The following is a 24,775-nucleotide window of genomic DNA, read 5'->3' as shown; positions in this document are numbered from 1 at the left end:
GGTTAAATAAGAATTACGAGACTTTATTAAAGTTAACAAAGTTAACCCTAACCAATACTTTAAGCGCAGCACAAAAAACCAAGACCAGAGGATACACTTGTAAATTAGTGCAGACAGACTTAAGACAAAGATTAATGAGGGTGTGGGATTTCTATGTTGTTGATGCAGAATCATTGAGATTCTAATGCATTATATTGTGATTCATTATTATTATTATTATTATTATTATTAATATTAGTCATGCTTTTATCCAAAGTGACTTACAGAGACTAGAGGCTGAACTATGCATAACAACTGCTGCTGCAGAGTCACTTATAGAGTACAACCATGTCATCTACCTGAGGCAAAGGTGGATGTCATCCATGAGTTGGAAACAATGTTAAAACTTAATGTTACTGAGGAATCATCCAGCCCCTGGAACAGTCCCATTGTTATGGTAGCCAAACCAAACAGGATCTCGAGGTTTTGCAATAATTTTTGTCAGCTTAATTTGGTCTCCAAATTTGACTCGTATCCGATGGCTAGGATAGACGGATAGAAGTTGATCGAACGGCTAGGGAAGGCGAAGTTCTTAACTACCCTAGACCTCACGAAAGGGTATTGGCAAATTCCCCTTACTCCAAGCTCCAAAGAAAAAACAGCCTTTTCAAACCCCACAAGGGCTCTTCCAATATAAAGTGATGCCCTTTGGACTGTATGGAGCCCCCGCGTCATTCCAAAGGCTCATGGATAGAGTGCTAAGAGCCCACAGTGGGTCTGCATCAGCTTATATTGATTACATTGTGATCTTCTCTGAGGGGAGGTTAGTCAGGTATTACAGGCACATAGAAAGGTAGGACACACAGCAAACCCAGAGAAGTGTTACATCGGCCTGATGGAGGCTAAGTACTGGGATATACAGTAGGTGGGGGAGTGATAAAACCTCAACTAAGCAAAATCGAGCAAAATCGAAGATTTTATTGCCGATTAGTGCCTGAGTTCTTGAAGGTAGCAGCCCCTCTCACTGACCTGACAAGGAAAGCAGCACCAAATAAAGTGAGATGGTCGGAATCGGCCAACAGGGGTCTTTAAAAGTAATAGAGATCCTGTGTAAAGATCCCATGTTGAGACTACCTGATTTCTCAAAAAGTTTTACTGTACAGATAGATGCCTCAAAAGTAGGCATGGGGTAGGTCCTCTCCCAAATATTCGAGTGTGAAGAAAACCCAGTAATGTACTTCAGTCGAAAGTTATTGAAAAGAGAATCTAGATACGCGGATGTAGAAAAAAATGTTTAGCCATAAAATGGGTGGTGGAAATACTAAAATACTATCTGATCTCCATTAAAATGGATGAGGAGAATAAGGAAAAGAACGTAAAAGTGACCAGGTGGTTCTTGGACCTATTATTATTAAAATCCGTTTAGTCGAGGCCGACTTTCGGTCACTTTATGGGTCATCATTCTCCACGCATTTCTGTCTTTGACCGCTTCGTTCAGATCTTTCATGTGCATGTTTGTGTCAGCCTTGATTGTGTCCAGCCAGCGGGTTCTCTGACGCCCTCTTCTTCTTGACCCACTGACTGTGCCGAGCATTAATGCTGTTTCTAGGGAATTAGCTCGCATGATGTGTCCAAAATATGAGAGCCGCTGTTTCGTAATTTTTCCCTCTAACGATGTTTGTGGTTTGACACGTTCAAGGATCGTTTTTGGTGTTCGCAGCAATCGTCTCCAACACCAAAGTTCAAAAGCATCGATCCTCCTTCTGTCGGCCTTCTTGAGCGTCCAGCTTTCACATGCGTATGTGGAAATCGGAAAAACGATTGCATTGATTATGCGAGTCTTTGTTGCTATGCTGATGTCATTGCTCTTCCATATTTTTGCCATTCCCTGCATTGCGCTGCGCCCAAGTGCGATTCTGCGTTTGATTTCTGGTCCTGATTCGCCACCTCGGTCGATCTTGGATCCAAGGAAGAGGAAATCTTGGACTGATTCGATTTCTTCATTGTCAAATGTCAAGTGGAGTGTACCATTGCCTGATGTTGTCATTACCTTTGTTTTCTTGATGTTGAGGTACAAATCCATGCGCTCGCTTTCTTCTTTGACCTTTCGGACCAGATATTCTAGGTCTTTTTCACTCTCTGCGAGCAAAGTTGTGTCGTCGGCGTATCGAAGATTGTTGATGTTCCTCCCTCCAATTTTCACTCTGATCGGTGATTCTTCCAGATTACATCGTCTCATGATCGTTTCGGCATATAGGTTGAACAGGGCCGGTGATAGAATGCAGCCTTGTCTAACGCCTTTTCCGATCTCAAACCAGTCCGTGTTGCCGAATGCTGTCCTGACCGTGGCTTCTTGATTCTTGTAGAGTGATCTTATCAGTTGTTCTAGATGTTCTGGGACGCCCATTTGCTTCAGACATTTCCATAACTTGCCATGGTCAACGCAATCGAATAATCTTTAGCAGGATTTTGCTTACGTGCGGTATAAGTGCGATGGTCCGATAGTTGCAGCATTCTTGCGTGTCGCCCTTTTTTGGAAGCGGGACATGGACTGATCTTTTCCACTCTTTGGGCCACGATTTGGTCTTCCAGATCAGTTGGCAAAGCGCTGTGAGTATCGGGATCGGTATTGGCTTGAATAGTTCGGCTGGTATGCAGTCGATGCCCGGGGCTTTCCTGCTTGGGAGTTCTTTCAGTGCCCAGGCTACCTCCTCCTTCAGAATATCTGGTTCTTGCTCGATCGAATCTTCCTGACTGGCTGATGGACTCGGTCCGTTTCCTGCATATAATTCCGCTGTGTACTCTTGCCACCTCCTCTTAATTTGGTCTTCATTCTGTAGTACTTTGCCATTCTGATCTTTGATGGTCGTTGCTTTTCGGGGTGCGAAAGGTGCCTGTGCCTGCTTCACATGGGCAAAAAGCTCACGGGTATGTCCTTGTTTGCTTGCAGCTTCCAGTTTTGCGCACCGTTCGTTCCAGTAACGCTCCTTATCTCTCCTCGCTTCTCTCTGAAATTCCGCATTTAGCAAACTGAATTCGAGCCTCTTGCCAGTGGCTTTGGCTGTTCGTCTTTTGTTGGCGATTTCGATCGTCGCATCCGAGAGCCATTGTGGTCCTTTCACTGGCTTTTTGTGCGGGATCAGTTGTTCCGCTGTGTCCATTATGATCGATTTCATTTCTTCTCACAATTCATCCGGGGCTTTTTCAGTTGTGCTGAATGCCTCAAATCTGTTGTGTACCTCAACCGCATATTTTGCTGGGATGTTGCAGGTATCAAAACGTAGCTGTGCTGGTTGCCTTTTGATGGTGTTGAAGCGGAGTTTGACTTTCGTGACCAACAGCTGATGGTCGGATCCACAATCTGCACCGGGTAGCGTTTTGATTGCTTGCACTGAGCTCTTCCAGTGTTGTTGGCAGAGGAGGTAGTCGATCTGGTTGCGATATTGTCCATTCGGTGCTATCCACGTGTATGCGCGGCGTTTAGGCTGCTCAAACCATGTGTTCGCGATCAGTAATCGATTTTCTTGGCAGCACTGAACCAAACGGTCGCCAGCCTCGTTTTGTTCACCTAGTCCGAATTTGCCTACGACTGGTGGTTCTCCTCCAGCGCCGACTTTTGCATTGAAATCCCCGCCAATAAGGATGATGTCTTTGGCCGGGACTTGATCGATTGCTTGTTGGAGATCCGAATAAAATTTTTCGATATCCTCTTCTTTCGCGTCGGTGGTCGGCGCGTAGACCTGCAGGATTGTGAGCGAGCGAGGCTTCCTGTGAAAGCGGGCGGTCATGATTCTGTCGTTGACAGCGTTGAAACATTGAACGGTCTTTGCAATTTTCTTGTTTGCAATGATGGCTACTCCATTGCGTCTGATGTTGTCATTCCCGGAGTAGTATACCGTATAATCATCGCTGTTGAAATAGCCGCTTCCTGTCCAGTGGAGCTCGTTGATACCAAGTATGTCGATGTTGAGTCGTTCCATTTCGGTTTTTATGATGTCCAATTTGCCCGTATTCATGCCACGGACATTCTAAGTTCCGATGTTGTGAACCTTCGTGAGACGCAGACGAGTTCTTTCACATGGGTCTGCATCAGCCGACCGGTGTCCTGGTGGATTTGTCCTGTCCGCGTCATAATTGCCTGAGCTATTCGAACTTCGTCCTTGTCCTTCCCTGGTCGCTTGTTGGGTGCCTTCCGGCCCAGGGGGCCCACCTTCCAGCACCATGTTTGAAGACGTTTCGTTGTGATCCATAAAGTATTTCGGCAGAAATAGTGGGGTAGTTTGCCATTGCTTTCCCCACCCCTCCCCATTTTTCCGGGCTTGGGACCGGCGTGTAGCTGCTGCCAGTCACACGGCTGGGTTTCTTGGACCTACAACAGTACAAATTCACAATAAAACATAGAAGTGGTTCAAAAAATGCAGACGCAGATGGATTATCAAGGGTACATTGTTAGAGTAGGAAGGTCGCTCGACCTGGTAGTTTTAAGCCGGGAGAGAGCATATGTAAAGGATGGTCAGCTTTTAAAATGAGCAGGAGGTATCAGGAGCATTAGGATACTGGTACTTTCTCCTCATACAAACAGACAAAACAGTGGCTATAGTGACCGTCAAGACTACAAAACTCCAGTTCCCAGAATTCAGAGGGTAGTAGGAAGTCAGCTGACATGGGAGTGGGGGGGTGTGGCAAAGTGGTTGGTAAGGGGAACAGATGTCACGGTGATGCGGTGCAGGAGTGATGAACAGACAACAGTGATTCAGTGAAAAAAAGTGCTTTTATTTGTAATCCAGGTCTGATGACCGTCAAATAATAAATCCCCGGCTATACACAATGTGTAAAGCCTGGGGATAGAAATAACAGGGCACAGTCCCGAACAAAACAAGTCCTGGGTGAGTGCAGACGTGCGTGTCGGTTGGTGACGGTTGGTGCAGTGGTGATCCGGTTCGTGCTGACCCTCGCGACAGCTCCGGATTTTTGTGTTTAGCTGTCTAGTGGTGAAAACACAGACAGTTATTTACACAACACAAACAACACACAACACTCTTTCTTTTCTTTTTCTTTTACTGAGAGCTCCTCTCTCGATCCTTCTGTCTCTCCAGCTTTTTACCCAAACGAAGGAAAAGATCAGCGTTACCCTGGCCCCTATATGTAATCCCACATGATATCGAGGTAAACGGTTGCAGCTGCCTTATTACTTGCAGCTGCCTCTCGTTTACCTTTCAAATCAATACGGTCTTACAACAGAGTCTCGCTTCTTTCCAGGCTGACCCACTTCCCTGACCCGGAAACGAACTGTCAGGCCAGCCCTTCCAGATACTTCTCCTCTCGTTCTTTAGCGCCCTCACAGGTCGTGAGGAAGATTTATCACCAGAACTCATCTTTCCATCACAGGGAGATAGAGGATAAGAAGGATCCCTGCAGTGTACAGGTGTGGGATAAACCCCTTGAGCAGTACGAACGTACATACACCTTCTGCAACTTTAACCCTTTGCAGTCCTATGTTGGACCGGTCCGACTTTACAATTTTCTCTTTCCAGTCCGAGCTTTTTGAGATGCTATTGTAATAAAATAATGATTTGCATAGCATTAGTGAGGAGTTTGGTGATAAAACAATTGATCAGGAGAGGATTTATCAGTATTCATAACTATGAAGAGGTACATAAATAAACAAATAAATCATCTTTATTTTTATTTAGTGCCTTTCATAGTGGACAACCATCACAAAGCGCTTTACAAGGTACGAGACTAGGATGTGTGAACTATGCATCAGCTGCAGAGTCACTTACAACAACGTTTCACCCAACAGACGGAGCACAAGGAAGTTAAGTGACTTGCTCATGGTCACACAATGAATCAGTGACAAGCCTGTTTCTTTAACGACTGGACCACACAGCCTGGCTATGCTTCCATTTACTGTTTCAGTCTTCCATAGGGCAAAGAGCTATGGCTCTCTTCAAAGCTGATTTTAGCCAGTCTTCAGAACATTGGTTCTTCCTTGCCTTCTGTGAATTTGAGCACTTATGCTCCCTAGACTTCAGGAACTGAAGTTTAGCTTCCATTTTGTTCCTCTGAACTCCAAGCCACTTCTAACAGGTGGCGCTCACTTCTTTCTCTTGCCTGGAGTGATGTTCCTACTATGGGGCAAATTCCAGCTCTCTCATGGGCAAACTCCAGCTCTCTCATGGGCAAACTCCAGAAATTGTCATTCAGCAATCGTGAAGATAAGCCATTTGTTCAGCAGTTAGTTTATGAGTCTTTTTAAAAGCATTCTTTGCTAGTGGGGGGAGTTTGTGATCAGAAACCAAGAAGATACAGAGAATGGTTTAAGAATTCCCTCTGTATATTTCAATCCTGTTACTTTCACACACAGGATGATATTATGACCCTCTCAGATGCTACACCTCTCCATTTAGTCCAATAGGCTAAGATTCATTATAAGTCTATTTATTGAATTTGTTTTTGTTTTTTGTTTTTTTTTTAAAGTGGGATCATGAAGCCTGGAATGAATGCTATCCTGGGGCCCACGGGAAGTGGCAAAACATCGTAAGTAAGACTGGAGAAGTACAGTCTAAGGAAAATAAATTGGAGAACAAAACTCATTTATTTTGTGTACATGACATCACAATTTCTAAAGTGCTATTTTCAGAAAACAAGAATATTACTAGAACTGAAAGTTGAGCTTATAGGAGCTTTCCAGAATTATTTTTTTGTGCATGTTAGCGCACTAATTGAAAAGAAATTTTAAATATATATGCATAGTTCCGAGACCACATCTGTCCTATTCACTCAAGTTATTTAAAAACATTACAAGTCTTTTCAGATGGTTTACAGTAAATACAATTGTGTATTCATGTAAACTAAAAAGGTGATCCCTTTTCTTATTGCTATAAACAATATTGCATCAGGTAACACTACAAGATATTAATTCTAGATATGTTTTCAAATGAAAGTCAATGTTTTCTAAACATGTTTCTTTTAAATTTGAAATGGAAGTGCACAGTATTGTAATGAAGGGAGAGGAAATCAGGGATAAGAAACATATTATATTCCTCCTATTGATTTATAATGTTGTTTAACCCTTTACAGTATATTCTGGACATGCCTGCAGGTGTACTTGCGCCATTTTTAACGTGATTGATTGCTTATGATATTTTATAATCCATGCTTTAAACACTGGTGGGTCACAGATAAATGAGTTTAAAATGTGAATTCTCTCTCTAGCTGTGCTCCTGATGTTATATTTGTTTGTCAGGCTTCTGGATGTTATAGCGGGTCGCAAGGATCCAAAGGGACTGAGGTCTGGACATGTTCTGGTCGACAGTGAGATTGTGAACGCTGATATGAGGATGCGATCTGCGTATGTGGTGCAGGTACGGTGTTCTGTCTACCCAGGTCTGTATCTGTAAAGTAAATCATGGGATATAGATTACGAAAGCATATCCCAGGAAGTATCTGAGCTGCCATGACCATACTGTTTCAGTTGTGGATCACCTCCTTCGAGTGGTGTCAATTTATTATATTAAAATGTCAGTATCTGTCTCTGTTATTCAGTAATAACTGTTCATAATTGCTTAGATTTGAGTCTTGGGTTAAGGTTTAAAAATAAAAACAGTAAAAGCATTTAAAATGACTTTGTCTAATTTCAATCCTACTGTAATTGTAGGTTTTCTTGACAATATAAAACACCTACATCGTATGTAAGTGAATTTCAGAGCAACTTTTGCTATGCTTAGAAGTGCTTCAGGTTTTCATCCTGGTGGTAAATTGTGGAACTGCATTCTGGTGAAATAACAGCTGTGCTAAGGTGACTTGAACTGCACCTAGTCACACTGCACAATGGATGAGCAACACATTAGACTGGTTGGTAGTTCAGTTACTTATATGTCTTTATGTGAATGCTCTATATGGATAATATAACTTTAGTGCTGCTTAATGCAAGGATATTTTGGCATGTTACAGACACCCAAGTTTACAGCAGTGGAGGCAAGTGAGGCAGAGCCTCCTCAACTTTTCAAAAGAAAAAATTAAGAGAAATTGTATAGCATTTTTGGAAGGGTGGTGGGCAATTCACTGACATGGGAGACAGAAGTTTGCAATGCTAAACAACAGAAAAAGAGAAAATAAAAGACTGTTAACGAAATTACAAAATAAAGGTGCTGCACTCTGCATTGTTTCTCCGACGGACGCTACCCGCAGGGCCCGAGACTCCGACCTATGCTCTACAGTTCCATCAGCTGCGTAGTTTAAAAAAATATACTTTCGGGTTCTGCCCAAAGTCTCCCCACTACTGCTATATTTATTTTCTTATTGGGTTTCTCTTTATTTTGTTCCTGGATGGTCTCCCGGTGTTTCTCCATCTAGCCGCCCAGCTACCGCTGGCTTGTTTACGTCTTATATGGCAGCCCGAGGGAACACAGAGTGTAGACTTTATAGGGCCAGCATTCCCCCAAGGCCTGCCTCTCAGCCACTCAGAGAGGGAAAGCCATACACCCTCTCTCCCACCTCTCCGTGTCACTGCCATGACTGACAGGTGGACATGGTAAGGCTGCTGCCCTCTTCCTGCAGCACCCTGAACACGCCAGTAGAGTCAGCACAGATCTCTCTCCTGTTACATATCCTCCCCCTCAGAATGGCACCACCGGTCCATTCAAAAAACCTACATCCCCATGCCTTCCCAAGAAAAAATTTGCATTTTGATGCAGCTTTCCTGCTCGGTGGACTACCCTGAAGGCATAGGGCCGCAGGGCCAGGTTCCACCGCGTGATCCTGGCATTGTTATCCTTCATCCGGTGAAGCCATACTAAGGGGGCATGATCTGTAACCAGGGTGAAGTGTTGCCCTAGGACTGCCCTAGGACTGCCCTAGGACTGCCCTAGGACTGCCCATTTTACTGTGAGACACTCCTTCCAATGGTACTGTAGTTTTTCTCACGGGTAAGGAGCTTCCTGATATACAGGACTCGGTGCTCACTTCCCCACATCTCCTGAGACAACACTGCCCCGAGACCTGTCTCAGACACTCTCTGGCACGGCTCCGTCAATCGAACTGTATTTGAGGTAGCCTTCCAGGTGAGGTCTGTCAAGGGACTAGCCAGCGTGGCGAAGCTCGGGATGAATTTCTGATAATAGCCAGCTAGTCCCAAGAAAAAGCACACCTGGGTTTTGGTCGTAGAGACCGGCCAGTGAGCCAAGGCTTTCACCTTAGTAATCAGCGGTCTGATCTGGCCGCTCCCTACTCGATACCCTAATACCTTGACTCACTCTTCCCAATGGCACATTTCTTTGGGTTAGCAGTGAGCCCAGCCTCCCGCAAGGATTGCAGTACCGTCGCTACTGTAGCGATGGCTTTCTGCATGATGTTATTAATTGTAAGTTTTACATTATGTGCATGTGTGTCTTTTATAGTTAAGTTCTTTTTAATCCTTATGTTTCAATAGTGTGTGAATGTGTTTTTATAGTCGTTTTAATGTGCTTACTAATTCAGTTGCTTTAATATGCTTCTATACAGTATTGTGTAAGTTTTGAGTTCTTTAATTTCCCATTGGCAAAACCAGCTATGTGCAGTTTTGCATAGCCTAACACGACTCAAAGTCACAGATGGGTGTCTGAACTAAACGCCAAAAGGCAGGAGATTAGCAGAAATAGTGTGAGATGGGGGAGAACTGAAAGACAAGATGGATGCGCCCGCCAGAGCTGAGGTGCGTTCAACTAATAAATTGTTAGCTTTGAACAAGACTAGTTGAATGGTTCACGGAACATTCCACAAACATTTAAAATATGCAACAGATCCTGAAATCCAAAAGCAAAATGGCAGATTAGGTATTTTAAAACTGGAATTCTTATATTTTTTTTGTTTTTAAACAGACCCTTATCATCATCATCATCATCATCATCATCATCATCATCATCATCATCATCATCATTGCATACATATTTGATCAATTTTATTGAAAAATACCAATATTTTATAAATAAGTCACATTATAATATTCAACATACCTGAAGTAACTCTTTCAGCTTATTTTATTTATTTTTTTGTTATACAAATTGACAAAACTTGTCCATCTCAGCCTGTTGCCATTATTGTTTTACACAAAGTACCTGTTCAGAGTGTTTGTCTCAGTTAGCAAACGTTTGAGGTGAACAGACCACCAACAGACAAAACTTTAAAATGGTTCGCAAACATTCTCCTAGTTGAACGTACCACTGCACTGTGCTTCGCAAAGTCGTGGTGTTACCATGGCAAAGGAACACGCTCAGCAGTCCTGTGTGACGGCGTTGCTACAGTAACGGAAGGTTGGTGAGGCACCGTCTTGATCGTGGTGCGGTGATGCCTTGCAGCAAAAAATAATTTTTCAAGGAAGGCGGTCAAACTGACTGGGGTCTGCAGCACTGAAGGGAAGCGATGTTCAGGAGATAAAATATTTTCAACTTTCACCAGACCTTGAGGTATACCACTAGCAGCCAATCAGGGGAAAGTACTCTACATGGAGGGTGATGGAAGTACAGACAGAATTGAACTTGAATGTGACAGTGTTGTGGTTTTGAATACCGGTATCTTTGGGTTTACTGTATTTTTTCTATTTAAAAATAGCTTCTTTACAGCTATTTACGTGACATAGTAAGTGAGTTAAAGCAACATGGATTTTCTTAAAGATCAGATGAAGAGAGACGTGTCATTGTGAAGGAGGGGAGAATAAAACCTGTGTTGGAGGTTTTTAAAGAAAGACGGGAAAAGAACACAGTAGTTTCAGGTGTCTTGGTATGGAGGATGTAAATGGCTGACCGGCAGCACTGTGAGTAACAAATTATACTGCTGGCCATGTTTGCTGCAAGTGATGGTTACTGCGACTGGAAAAATCTGTCACGAAGTGTGACTTTGCACAGCTTGTTACAGGAGCACATAAGAAATGAAGTTTCCCTGAAACACTTAGAACAGGAAAGCACTATCATAGATGTGTTGCTCAGCGAGCAGAGGAGCCTTGCTGTCATCAAGCGCAACGAAAACATGAGGAAGAATAGGAGATTTTGAAGAGCTAATCAGTTGTTCTGTCTCGTCAAGAGCTTGCATTCTGTGGCAACCATGAGACAGAGGATTATAACAAGCAGGGCAATTTCAGGAAGTGTAGCCAGGCAGTAGTAAAGCCCTGCTGTTTTAAATGTATTGTTTGTTTATTTTTAGAATGGGGTCTCCCCCTCTGCCCATGTTATTTTGTGTTTTGTATTATGATTTATTTGCTGGGAGGTCTTCAAGCCCTTAGGCACACCAGGCTCTGTTTGTGCACTGTTTTGCTCACAGACTGAATCTAGTTCTCCAGCAAGGAGCACAGTGCATTAAAGAAACACATTGCTTTTTTCAACATTGCACGGCTTCTCCACTTTTCTAGAGTTCTACATGCAATTGTCTCTAAGAGAGAAACAATGTGAAGTGTTTCAGGAGATGAACAATGAGGTCGGGACATGGAATCCTGGCTACAAGCCATCTTTAGCATCACTGGCATTCTCTACGATGTTCTTCAGAAAAAGGCTGTCTGTAAACTACTGCAGTTCGCAAATTCAGTCAAGAATTGCAAGGATTGGTGAACTGCGTGAAAAAGAGAAGTTCAAAGAAGTGTTTAATTCTGTAGCCACTGCCCTCGCCGACTGCCCAGAGGTCAAACGTCAAAGTCCAAGACATTTTTAGAAAGCTCTTAATTGGTTTCCTATACGTGTTCAATAGTAAATATGAGTCTATCTGCAGTATTTAAGCTATTATAGTGTTTACTTGTCCAGTTTGTCCAGTAACGAAAGATCAAATTATACAGCATTTTTAAACAGACCATTGGCAGTTTCCTTTTAGTGTTCAGTAGTAACCAGTACCGAAAAAGCACTCTGTAAGGAGCTATGAGCTTTCAAAAATGTGTTTACTTTTTTTGGCAAAATGCCCAAATTCTATATCTGGCTCTAGAAAGGTCATAGGTCACGGGCAAGGACATGTTATTATAGAGCATACAATGGTTCCTATAAGTGTTCAATACAAACTATGGGCCTATCTGCCCTCTTTCAGGAGTTATGAGCTGTCCAGTTTTAGTGGTCATTTTTTAAATTAGCCAGATGTCCATTATTTTGGTCTAGGAAGGTCATAGGTCAACAGAAAAAAGAAAAAAAAAAAACGTTGATCTTATAGAGAACTAATGTTGAGAACGTGTTCAATAATAACTATGAACCTATTTTGTCCCAGAAGAACTTATAAGCTGTTTAATTTTGGGGGGTCATGACCTGTTACTCCCAAAACCATAAAAAAAAAAAAAACTTTTTTCCCATACAATACATAAGGAAGACTACCGCCAACAACACTTTCAGTTGCCCCTTACCAACAGGTAAGTATAGCACAACTCCATTGTCTTTTAAGACTAAGACACTGTACTAGCACTTAGCGTCTCCACCCTGCGGGTCAGCTGACGCTTTGGCGTCTAGTGCATAGCGTCTTTACGCTCAGTACATGCGCTTCGGCGTTTCCAGTGTCACCACCTCAGTGCTTCGGAGTAGCGCTTTGGAGCTTTGTGCTTAGTGCCTCGGCACTTGGGGCTTGGTGCACGCACCTCGACGCTCGGCGCTTCGGCGCTCGATGCTCGGTGCATTGACGCTTGGCATTTCGACGCCTCGACGCTCGACTCACACACCTCGGCGCTTTGGCACTCAACGCTCGGCGCTTCGACACTCGACGCTCGCACCTCGACGCTCGACGCTCCCGCGATCGACGCTCGGTGCACGCACCTCGACACTTGAAGCTCCTGCGATCGATGCTCGGTGCATTAATATCTCGACGCCCAGTGCACGCACCTTGACGCTCGGCGCACGCACCTCGACGCTCGACACTTCCGCGCTCGACACTCGGTGCTTTAATACATCAACGCTTTTGCACCTCGACGCTCGGCTCTTCGACGATCGGTGCACGCACCTCCACGCTCGACGCTTCTGCGCTCGGCGCTCGGTGCATCAACACTTCGATGCTCGGTGCACGCAACTCGACGCTCGGCGCCTCGACGCTCCACACACACAGCACACGCACCTCGACGATTCGGCGTTCGACGCTCGGTGCATCAATGCCTCGCCGCTGGGTACACGTACCTCGACGCTCGGTGCATTGATCAGGGCACACATCTTGACGTTCACGACGCATCCCATCATTAATATGTCTGGGTTTCACTGTTACGTCACCTGCCAGGCAAAAGTGCCTGCAAGCGACCCACATGAAGACTGTATGGCGTGCCCGGGACCAGAGCACGGCACGTCTGCATTGGCAGACAGATCGTTTTGTACACTGTGTGCTAACTTTCAGCAGCGCACTCTTCGCCAGAGGGCGAGGAAAGCAGTGGGGAGCCACTCCCCTTCCTCTGGGTCGTCTTGTACGGTGTCTGCTCCTCCGTCGTCTACAGTGACTCCGCCTGTAAAATTGCAGCTATCCAGGAGCCCCTCCCAGCTTACAGCCGGCCAGAGATCCCCAGAGCGTAGACGTGCTCGGGAACTCTCTCGTAGCCCACCTATCCGACCCCGAGGCCCCTCCCCTCGCAGGGAACACCCTCGCCGGTCACGGTCTCGCTTCATCTCACCCCGTCATAGGGGACGTTCTCGTTCCCCTCGTCGGGACAGACGCTATAGGGACAGGTCAGGCGTGGCAGAGCTCACGTCTAAGATGTCCCAGTTTATGGACGTGATGATGGGTCAGCAATCGTTACTCATGTCACTGACTAACATGGCACCACAGACCACCGACGCACAGGTCGAGCCGACAGCCGTCCAGCCGTCTCTGCCCACCCCAGTTGCCCAACAACCCCAAGGGGTTTGGGACGTAGGTGCCATCTCCAAAGATGCGTCAGAAGGTGAGCATCTCGTTGCGGAGGATAGTCTGGAAACCAAACTAACCTCTCACAACTCAAAGCAAGACACCGAATTGGAGGTGTTGGACACCAATGACCCCTTGTGGTCACTGGTGGAGCGAGCAACTCGCCACCTAAGGATTGAGTGGCCAGCCATAGATTTACCTTGAAGGTCACTGTTGAGTCGCCGTCTGTGCGGTCTCCACAACACAGGATGCTCCCAGCCTTCCCGGACTTTATGAAGGAGATGCAATCCACCTGGGGGGCCCCAGTTTCTTCACCGGCAACTTAGCGGAAAGCTTCCACTTTTGCCATGCAGGCAGCGAGTGAGGCAGGACTGGCATCCTTCCCACCAATCGATGTCGCCTTCGCGGCCCTAGTCAAGACACCGACTCTCTCGGGCCTAACTAAGGACCCTGCATGTCCTAATAGACAGTGCAGGACTACGGAGGTTCATTTAAAGAAGGGCTATGCAGCGGCTACAGAGGCAGTCAGATTGTCCAACGTGGCCAGCCTCCTTTCAGTCTACCAGGCGTCACTGGTGAAGGATCTTCCAGAGCACCTTTCGGCATCTCTGAGGGCGGAATTGGCGTTGGTCGCTCAATTCCTCGTCAAGATAGCCCAGCTAAACGCTCGGGCCCAGGGCAGGAGTATTGCATCCCTAGTTGTTGCCAGAAGGCAGCTCTGGCTCTCGCAGGCGAGAGTCCAAGAGCCTGACAAGGCCCCGTTACTAGACGCTCCCATCACACCGGGGCACATGTTTGGGCCAGCGGTGGAGGAGATGCTACAGCGCTCTACTAAAGCCCAGGAGGCATCTCAGCAGATGGCGAAGATGTGGCCGCATAAGCCCTTCCAGCCTAAGCGTAGAACGCCACCTCAGCACCTACCGCGGCCGTGGGGTGCTAAGACACCTCCTTCAGCTGCAGCAGTGCGCGGTCAGCCTCCATTTACAGGACCGCAGAGCGGATGGTGGCGCCCTAAGGGAGGTGGCATACCATGTCCCCATGATTCTGGCCAGCCTCCTCACGAATGAACGCAGCCAAAACAGCCCTGAAATCTTCAGGCAGCCATTAACCCACCCCTACACTGTCCCACAGCTCCAGTTCTGGCAACAATGCACCAGCAACATCTGGGTGCGCAAGACTATATCCACCGGGTACACCCTTCAGTTCTGGTTAAAACCTCCCCCTTTAGGGGGGTGGTCGTAACTGCAGTGAAGGACTCGGTTCAGTCCTCAGCTCTGAATGTGGAAATACAGGCATTGCTCAGGAAGCGTGCCACAACAAGTATACCCTGCTCTGTTTGACCAGCGGTTCTATTCTAAATACTTCCTAGTGCCCAAGAAGGACGGCGGGTTCCGCCCTATTTTAGATCTGCGAGTACTGAACAAATACCTGCAGGTGTTATCGTTCAGGATGCTTACGCACAGGCACGTCATCCAGTCTGTCCGACTCGGCGACTGGTTTACCAGCGTGGGCCTGACAGATGCGTACTTTCACGTCCCCATCTGCCCAGGTCACAAGAAGTATCTGCGCTTCTCATTTCAGAGCAGGGTGTACGAGTTTTGTGTCCTCCCATTCGGCCTGTCACTGGCTCCTCGAACCTTTTCGAAGTGTATGGACACTATTCTGGCTCCTTTGCGGGCCCAAGGCATCTGACTGCTGAGCTATCTACACGACTGGCTCGTCTGCGCGCAGTCAAAGGAGCAGTTGGCACAGCACACAGTGATGGTTACAAACCATCTTCAGCGGCTAGGTCTGAAGATCAATTCAGAAAAGAGCCGCCTCGTGCCAAGCCAACAGACCGTGTTTTTGGGTCTACATCTGGACTCAGTGCTCATGGAAGCGACCCTGTCGACACAAAGAGTTGCCTCTCTGGAGAGGTGTCTCTCCCTATTCAGGTTGAGAGAAACAGTCAGCATGGAGCTGTACCAACGCATGCTGGGGTTGATGGCTGCCGCCTTCCTTTGGTTTTATTACACCAGAGACCTCTACAGGCCTGGTTCAATGCCTTCGCGTTACATCCGCAGAGAGACAAACACCGCAGGTTGACAGTATCCCAGACCTGCTGGGAAGCACTACGCTGGTGGAAAGTTCCGTCGAACATCCGTCAGGGCGTCGGTCGTAACCACCTGCAACCAAGGTTGGGGACCAGTCTGGAATGGCTCAGAGACCCGCAGAGTGTGGTCAGGACCCTGGAGATCTGCCCACATCAACGCTCTGGAGCTCAGAGTAGTGGATCTTGCCCTTCGATACTTCTTGCCAGTACTTCTAGGCAAGCACGTGCTGGTGCAGTCAGACACCATGGTTGTGACGTAAATCAACCACCAGGGCGGCCTACGGTCCCCTCGCCCTCACCTGATGATAGCACGGCTGTTGCTATGGGCACAGCCGCGTTTGACCTCTCTGTGCGCGGTTCACCTACCGGGCAGAGTCAATTATGCAGCAAATCTCCTATCCAGTGGAGGCCCTCTTGCAGGGGAATGGCGTCTCCACCCTCAGGTGGTAGAACTCATCTGGGAATGGTTCGGCAGGGCACAAGTGGATCTCTTCGCTTCGCTAGAGACCATGCATTGCCCCCTATGGTTCTCGGTGAGGGACCTTGACAGCCCCCTAGGAGTCGATGCACTGGCTCACCAATGGCTGCCAGACTCCTATATGCTTTTCCACCGCTTCCAATGCTCCCCACCTTCTTAGAGAAGGTCAGGGTAGAGCAAGCGACAGCGATACTGGTCGCTCCTCGGTGGCCTCGGAGGATATGGTTTTCGAGCTTGATGCAGTTGCTACAGGGTCGGCCGCGGGAGCTGCCCCTGCAAGCAGACCTATTATCCCAGGCCGAAGGATGGCTTTGGCACCCGAACCTCAAGCTCATGCAGCTATGGGCTTGGCCCCTGAACGGGAGCACCTGTCAGCCTTAGGGCTTTCGATGGCGGTGATTTCGACCATTCAGAGTGTTAGGGCACCCTCTACTAGGTCGCAGGATGCGTAAAATTGGCAGCTGTTCCAGGATTGGTGTCTGGCGGGGGGCCATGACCCAATCTCTTGTCCTATGGCAATGATATTACAGTTTCTACAGAAATCTCCCTCTACACTTAAAGTGTATTTAGCCGCCATATCAGCTTGCGATGTACGCATTGACGGGTTATCACCAGGTTGCCATTTTCTGGCATCGCAGTTCCTTAAAGGCACAAGACACTTGCGACCTCCGACAATGACCAGCTTACCATCATGGACCCTTGACGTGGTGCTAGAAGCCCTTACCATGCACCGTTCGAGCCTCTCCATACTGTGGATATGAAGCTCATGTCATGAAGGCTGCGTTTTTGCTGTCAGTAGTGTCAGCCAAACGTGTCAGCGAGTTACATGCACTGTCAGTGCATCCATCATGTATTCGCTTCGCAGGAGACAGTTCTAAGGTCTCCATGTGCCAAAATCCAGCCTTTTTACCAAAGGTCATATCCCTGTTCCACATGAACCAGTCGGTCGAGTTGATGGCGTTCCATCCTCCTCCCTTTTCCTCTCCAGAGGAAGAACGGTTACACATGCTCTGCCCCGTGCGGACATTGAGGTGTTATATTGACTGCACAACGACTTTGAGGCAAACAGAACAACTGTTCATATGCCATGGTTCTAAGACCTTGGGTCAGCCGTTGTCAAAACAATGCCTTTCCCACTGCAGGCCTTCCACCACCAGGGCAGTTGAAGGCGCATTCCACTAGGGGTATGGCAATATCCTGGGCCCTCTTTAGAGGGGTGCCAGTGTCTGACATTTGCGCGGTAGCCAGTTGGGCTACACTGCATACTTTTATGAGGTTTTACAGATTAAACGTGCTGGATTCCTCTGCTCCATTATTTGGAGCATCTGTACTACACTCTATGGCACCTCAGGATGCCAATATAGTGTTTACTACCCCACCTTAGGACAGATGTCATTGCGAGCATAGACACTGAGGCGCATCTCCGCATATGCCTAGATGTATTGCCTACGCAGTTGCGTTATGACATAAGTCTGTCCTACTGCCGAGAATCCTCCCTTGCGACGGCTTGGTTACACTGTTCCCATACCTTGATGGTTATTTTCGAATCGAAAGGGAATGATAGGTTGCGGATGCAACCCTGGTTCCCTGAAAGAGAAAATAACCATCAAGCCACGAGGTTGCTCTGGAAGCCTTCATGGCCTGAAGAGCAAAAGAGGAAGAGAGTCTCCACGTGCTGCGTATAGTAAGCTCCCAGGGGGGGGCGGGCTTACACATCAGCTCTCGCAGAGGTCTATCTGCAGCTTTGCTATAAAGCTCAGCCAATCGCTACTGCCTGACGGCAATATTCCATACCTTGATGGTTATTTTCTCTTTCAGGGAACCGGGGTTGCATCCACAACCTATCGTTTTGTGGTGTTGCTGCGCATGCGATGTTCATAAGTTCAGTTAGGTCAACTGAATTACATTTATTAAAAACGTTAAAAACTGAAATCAGAAAATAATAAAACTGATGAAATAGGCTCTAACTGTTATTTATGATCCTGTTTTTCTCACTGTCAATGTTAATGTGTCATGTTAAAGCTGAAAATCATGTTTGAAATCACATTAAGAATCCATGTTTTTGTAATGCTAATAATACAAAAAACCCTACTTTTGTTTAAATATTCAATATTTTTGAAAATGTTATCCCATTACAATGGATTATTGATGACCTCAGAATGCTATGGGTAAGAAAAAAAAAAAAAAACACATACATGTTGCACATTCTGTGAAAAAAAAAAAAGAAAAATTACAAATCCCCCCTCCCCCTCCCTCCTACTTGTGCCTGCTCTGACTTAGAGGTCACATGTGGCTCACTGATTAACAGGATGGTTGATTACAGAAGCTAGTGAATTGCCCCTATTTAGATTAATCTGTTAACAGGTATATTTTATTGCATTACCTTTGGTTTCATTTTATTAAAAAAAAAGAAAAGATGATAAGGATGATAAGAGGATAAGCTGCACAGGACAGCAACAGTAATCAGAAACAGTGCACTGTAACAAACAGAGACCCTTCGGAAAGCAGGAGAAGTGGAAAGCTTTGTTTTAAATTTTAGTTTTAGAAAGACTGCAGATTTAACACCACCAGGGAAAGTTCCATTCCACATATCTTTCTAACAATGACAAAAACTCAGAGAAACCAAAACCACATTTCCAACTCGACAGTGAATCAGTGTAAAACTCAGTATTCTAATATCCACCTGGGGAGGCCTGCTGCCAATCCCTTATTGCTGTGGTATACCATGCTAATAGCATAGTAAATTGTAGTAAAGTATAATGAAATCATGGTAAAGCACAGACCCCCAATGTAAATCAAACTACATTCACGTCAGTCCCAACGACATGACAGAACAAGGCCTTGATGTCTTTTAGTTTCTCTCAGTCTCTTCTGTTTGAGTGCATTGAAGTTCTAGGTGTTTTTCAAACAGGACGACATCTTGATGGGGACGCTCACGGTCAGGGAGAATCTCGAGTTCTCTGCAAATCTGCGACTGTCACGGAGGGAGTTCAGTGTGGAGGACAAGAAGCTGAAGGTCAATGCAGTAATCAGAGAGCTGAGCTTACAGGACTGCGCAGACACCAAGGTAACGGAAAGGGCAGGCTCTACCCCTGCTGCATGTCACACAATGTATGAAAGAGTCTGAAAGACAGCACTGGATGAAACCAATGAGCTAGGGTTAGGAAAGTTCATTGAGGAAACTGAACTTATTTAGCCTTCAACAAATAAGAATTAGGGAAGCTTTATTGAAGTCTTCAAAATCTTAAAACAAATTGACAAAATTAGCCCTAACCAACACTTTTAAGTGCATTGTGGAGCAGAAACCAGGACCAGACGACATAGTTAAAAAATAAGTGGAGATAGGCTTAGGACTAGGACAGAGTATAGGAGACAGTTCTTTACACAGAGTGGTGAGGGTATGGAATAGTTACCCAGCCATGTTCTGAACTGGAAGAGCACTAATGGATCTAATGGCCCTTTCTGGTTTGTACATTTTCCTTTGCTTTATGAAAGCCTCAACTAGAGTGTCAGACTTGCTGGTTCTTTCGTGCTTTTTGCTTCTGATGACAATCAGTAGGGGAGTGTTTCTGTACTGGCTACTTGTATTGGCTGTTTCAAACCAATATTCTGAACTTCCACAAGACCAAGATATATAGTAATGGTCAACCTCTTCAGCACCATTCATTTATTATTGAACAACAAAGATTATTCAGAGATTGTAGATCCTACCAATGTTTTTGTACGCTGTGTTGTATGTGCTCCATGAACTGCTATTGCTGGTAATGTCACGTGAGCTGTTCAGTGTGTTGATATGTAAGTAAATCCTGTTCACCTGGGCTCAACTTCAACCCCCGTCTCAATCTTCTGCCTGTTGGCTACTCTCTCTGTCACAAGCATTAATACCCTGTATCTTTCTAAACAAGGGGTTTAGGGGAGCTCCCTAATAAAAGCTGAATCTCAAAACTATAATTGTGTGAATATAGTAATTGTTACATCTGTGCATAATGGTATTTAAAACAGGATTCATTTATCTGTCTTTTTATATATCCATCCTTACTCTGGTCCCACCGCAGTCCGATAGGTGACGGATTACTGTATGTGTGTTTTTTCTCTATTTTCAAAACATATTGGGACGGACTTCATCCGCGGGGTCTCTGGAGGAGAGATGAAGCGTTGCAGCATTGGGATGGAGCTCATCACCTCCCCCTCCCTCATCTTCCTCGATGAGCCGACCACTGGGCTAGACGCCAACACTGCAAACTCCCTGATGCGCCTGCTGCACACGTAAGAGCCCCCCTCATCTGAGCAGCAGGTCTCCGCACACAGACCCCTGGATAATAACCCTCATCTCCCTTCCCAGGATCTCCAGAAAAGGAAAGACTGTGATCTTCTCCATCCACCAGCCCCGCTACTCTATCTTCCAGCAGTTCGACCACATGACGTTGATGAATAAGGGGGAAATTATCTTTGCAGGCGCTGCAGATAAAGCTCTGGGATACTTTGAAAAGGCTGGTGAGAAATAGGAGAAATGAGGCTGTGTTAAATGGTTATTCCTTTGATGAAAAAAAGCACTTTGAGTGGATCACATGGTACAGGCACAGCCCATATTGTGAATCATACTGTTAGGGGAGCACAGGTTTGCACCCTTGCTGTGCCGAGTTCATCTTGGCTGGGGATATGATGAGGGCATTTTATCGACCCTGATGCTCCCACAGGTTGGGGAAGTAAAACCGCCAAGGGCTGCTTGTACCCCAGTTGATGCTGTCTGTCTGACTTCATATAGAATTCTGAGGATGTTGACGTACACAATGGTTTCCTATGAAACTGTGTCATTTGTGGTCACAGTTCATTTTTGTCATTCCTGACAGGGTATAAATGTGATGCATTTAACAATCCGGCTGATTTCTTCCTGGATATTATCAACGGAGAGATCCCTCCAACACTGGACACTCCCACCCCAGGTTAGCAGTGTCCAGGTTTCTGAGAGTATCAGAGTCTCAGGGGGTATAGGAAGATATCTGTCTGTCTGAATGTCTTCTATATGTGCATACTGTGTTCCTGTAGTTACACTGAAATATACTTAAACCGGATAAACCAGAACACACACATTGTTGATGTTTATTTCTGTTTTGATGATTTTTCCATTTTTTATATTATGTATTTTCTTTGTAAGACTTGCTTTCAAACAAGATGAATTATTATAGCAAAACATATGTAATTGATGAATATCCTTTAATAGTAAAAATGTAAAGAGGTACTTTCACTTTACGCAGTTGGCCAGCTGAAGCACTTGCCATTGGTTTGTGTTGCTCATACTGGCTATGTGATAACCAGACACTGTTCTTGATTAGACAGACAGTCACCCAGTATCAGCTGGTTGTAATTATACACTTTCAATGCCGATTAGGGCTGCGACCTTCCCTTAACAGCTAATCCTGCTGGCCGCAGTGGCAGTGTTTGTCCCGCGGTGGCCCCATGCAAAGCTCAAATTCAGGGCCCCTGTTCTTACCAGTAATACTACCCTACCCTACCATGACTTTCAAACAGGGCAACAACAACGTTATTAAATGTATTGCATTTTACTACAACAATTGCAAAAAAAAAAAAAAAAAAAAAAAAAAAAACAACACACACACTCACAGACACTTAGAAATTAACCTTTCGAGCTTTCACAGCAGCAATCTGCAATTATAGCTGAATAATCCAGGTTTTGGCAAATCTGGTGTATGATCGATATCTGCCCTATTCCAGTCAAATGTTCCTGTGACAGTGTAGAAAGTAAACAGTTTTTTATTCATTTCATGTTGAGGTAAGAAAAGCTTCTCTCCCTTGACGCTACTGTGACAGGCACAGTCAAAAGCAGACGCAAGACCATACTGAGGTAAATAATCACAGAGAAAATGAGGGCTTTTAGTTTCATCACAATTAGCTCAATATTATATAACACTATCAGAGGGCAGGGAACACTTGGGGTGACATGTATCAAGTGTTTGTGACAGCATGAAGGCCATAGCGCCGAGTTTATGCTGGCTATAAAATTGCATGTTATGTATCATGACACTTTTGGCAAGTTAAGGGCATTTTAGCATTGCCAAAATGTGCTCCGTCGCTCAATAGCCATGCATTTTAAGGCGTGTAAAGCCTTAATTATATGCATGTGCAAATTGTAGATGAGACTCACTTTTAAATGAAATGTACAAGTGATATTAAAATTAGATTTATGAAGCGGCAGAACAGCAGTGCTGGCCAGGTCCACAAATAAGACTGATTTCAAACTGGTCTTATTTGGTCGCAAATAAAAAGTCAGAAAGCAGCTGATAGGAAAGAGCACTATGGCAAAGGTCATATAGGGTCCCAGAAAATTCACTATATTTTAAAAAGAAATTCACAAATTACAATAAAAATAACCAATGACTTTCACGGTGTCATGAAACTGAGATTATATACAGTAGATATTAACAACCTCTTGATTCCCAGCAAAAAGGTGTCATTAACCAAAAGTTGCCAATAAGCGAAAAAGCCCTGTTTTGAAGTGCATTTATATGGAACGATATAGACTGTAGTTGTACAAGTATGGCACTGAAATACATGTGTTTTAAATGTTACAGTGTTAAAAAATTTACATGAGAAACACGAACTACCCAAACAACTGTTTACTTCACACCTGTGTAAAACAGAAAAAAACTAAAGAAAAAGGAATAGACTTAAATAGTACTGCACAATGATGTACTACAATTGTCCTTACAATGAGTATTCTAAAGAAACAGAATTTTAAAATAAGAAATTGTCCAATGTTGTCTGCTTTTTACAATGTACCACCTCCCAATGTAAATCCATCTCACTTTTGCATGCTGCATCATAGACAGTTTCAAAGCTATGATTCTGCCTCAGTCTTGTCTAATTAACACATTGTACTCAATTTAATTAATACTTAACAACTTCAAGTATGTTAAAGGGGATTAGTCAGATTTTCAGAATAGCTGCACAGTGCTAAAAAAGATTTCTGTTAAGACAGTTGCAAACTGTACAAGTCTCACTTTAGTTTCTGTTATCTTGTTGCCTTTCTTCCCTAGGTCTTCAGACTAATGCATTAGTGTCCTGTGAGGACAAGAACCAGCTTGCCTTTTATTACCGGCAGTCTGAGTTCTACAGCCAGGTGGAAGAGAACCTGAGACAGATCACATGCAGCAGTGTGTCCAAGCAGCATGGCTTCAGGGACAAGGCTGTCTACGCCACCCCTTTCTTCTACCAGGTATTGAAAGCACTGTAGTCAGACCCTCCTGGGTGTGTGGTATCATTGGTGTCACGCACAAAGGGTTTATATTGGTGTTGCTCTCCATCAGATTCACAGAGGTTTTACATATGGGACATTCCTTGCTTCTGTCTAGTCTGTCTAGTGTAACAAACACAGCATTTTATTTTATTCTTTACAAACAGAACAACCTTTTTATCATAAAGACAGATGACATAAATTAAAACAAAAATTTATTTAAACTGACAGCTTTTAAATTGTGAAGGAACCTGTTTGTTTGTGTCAGATTTCCATTTCATGGTGTGATGCATCCATAACTGGAAAGAACATCTTCATTTGTTTTCTTTCTGTTTATAGTATATTTTATTGTGGGTGTCAATAAAAAATAAAACATATGTTTGCATGTTATACTTTGGACAGACATTTTACTTAAATTAACACCAAGAAAATATTTTTGTAGCATAAAATGAATTGCAGGGAAATGAAGGTGGCAGGTTATATGAACCAAATTTGTTTCTGGGCAAAATCCAGCAGAAAATAACGAGAAGGCAAAGAGATTCCGAATGGTCTTGTGTTTCTCCCCTGTTGTTTCATGGCTGCTTGTGTTTTTCTTTGCAGCTGCTGATTGTGAGTTTGCGCACAGTGAAGAATATCCTGAGAAACCCACAGACCTCGTATGCCCAACTCATACTCAACATCTTCTTCGGGGTTCTGGTTGGGCTTATTTATTACCAGATACCCAACAGTCTCCCCGAGGCCATTCAGAACAGGTACTGCAGCCTGTCAAACAGTGTGCACAGCTCACCCCTGAGCCCCCAGGTACTCCAGACACTATCCCCACATCCCAGCACTGTTCAGACAGTGTGCACGGCTCACCCCCTGAGCCCCCAGGTACTCCAGACACTGTCCTCACATCCCAGCACCGTTCAGACAGTGTGCACGGCTCACCCCCTGAACCTCCAGGTACTCCAGACACTGTCCCCACATCCCAGCACTGTTCAGACAGTGTGCACGGCTCACCCCCTGAGCCCCCAGGTACTCCAGACACTGTCCTTGCATCCCAGCACTGTTCAGACAGTGTGCACAGCTCACCCCCTGAGCACCCAGGTACTCCAGACACTGTCCTCACACCCCAGCACTGTTCAGACAGTGTGCACAGCTCACCCCCTGA

The 24,775-nt window shown here is 45.2% G+C and overlaps 1 pseudogene; it reads left to right on the top strand.

Moving 5' to 3' along the window:
* Positions 1-24,775, top strand: part of LOC121326094 — a 40,497-nt pseudogene that overhangs the window by 3,771 nt on the left and 11,951 nt on the right.

The sequence above is a fragment of the Polyodon spathula genome, chromosome 13 (assembly GCF_017654505.1).
Source record: "Polyodon spathula isolate WHYD16114869_AA chromosome 13, ASM1765450v1, whole genome shotgun sequence".
Lineage (NCBI taxonomy): Eukaryota > Metazoa > Chordata > Actinopteri > Acipenseriformes > Polyodontidae > Polyodon > Polyodon spathula.
The sequence above is the reverse complement of the archived record's forward strand: the minus strand, read 5'-3'. Positions and strand labels throughout refer to the sequence as shown.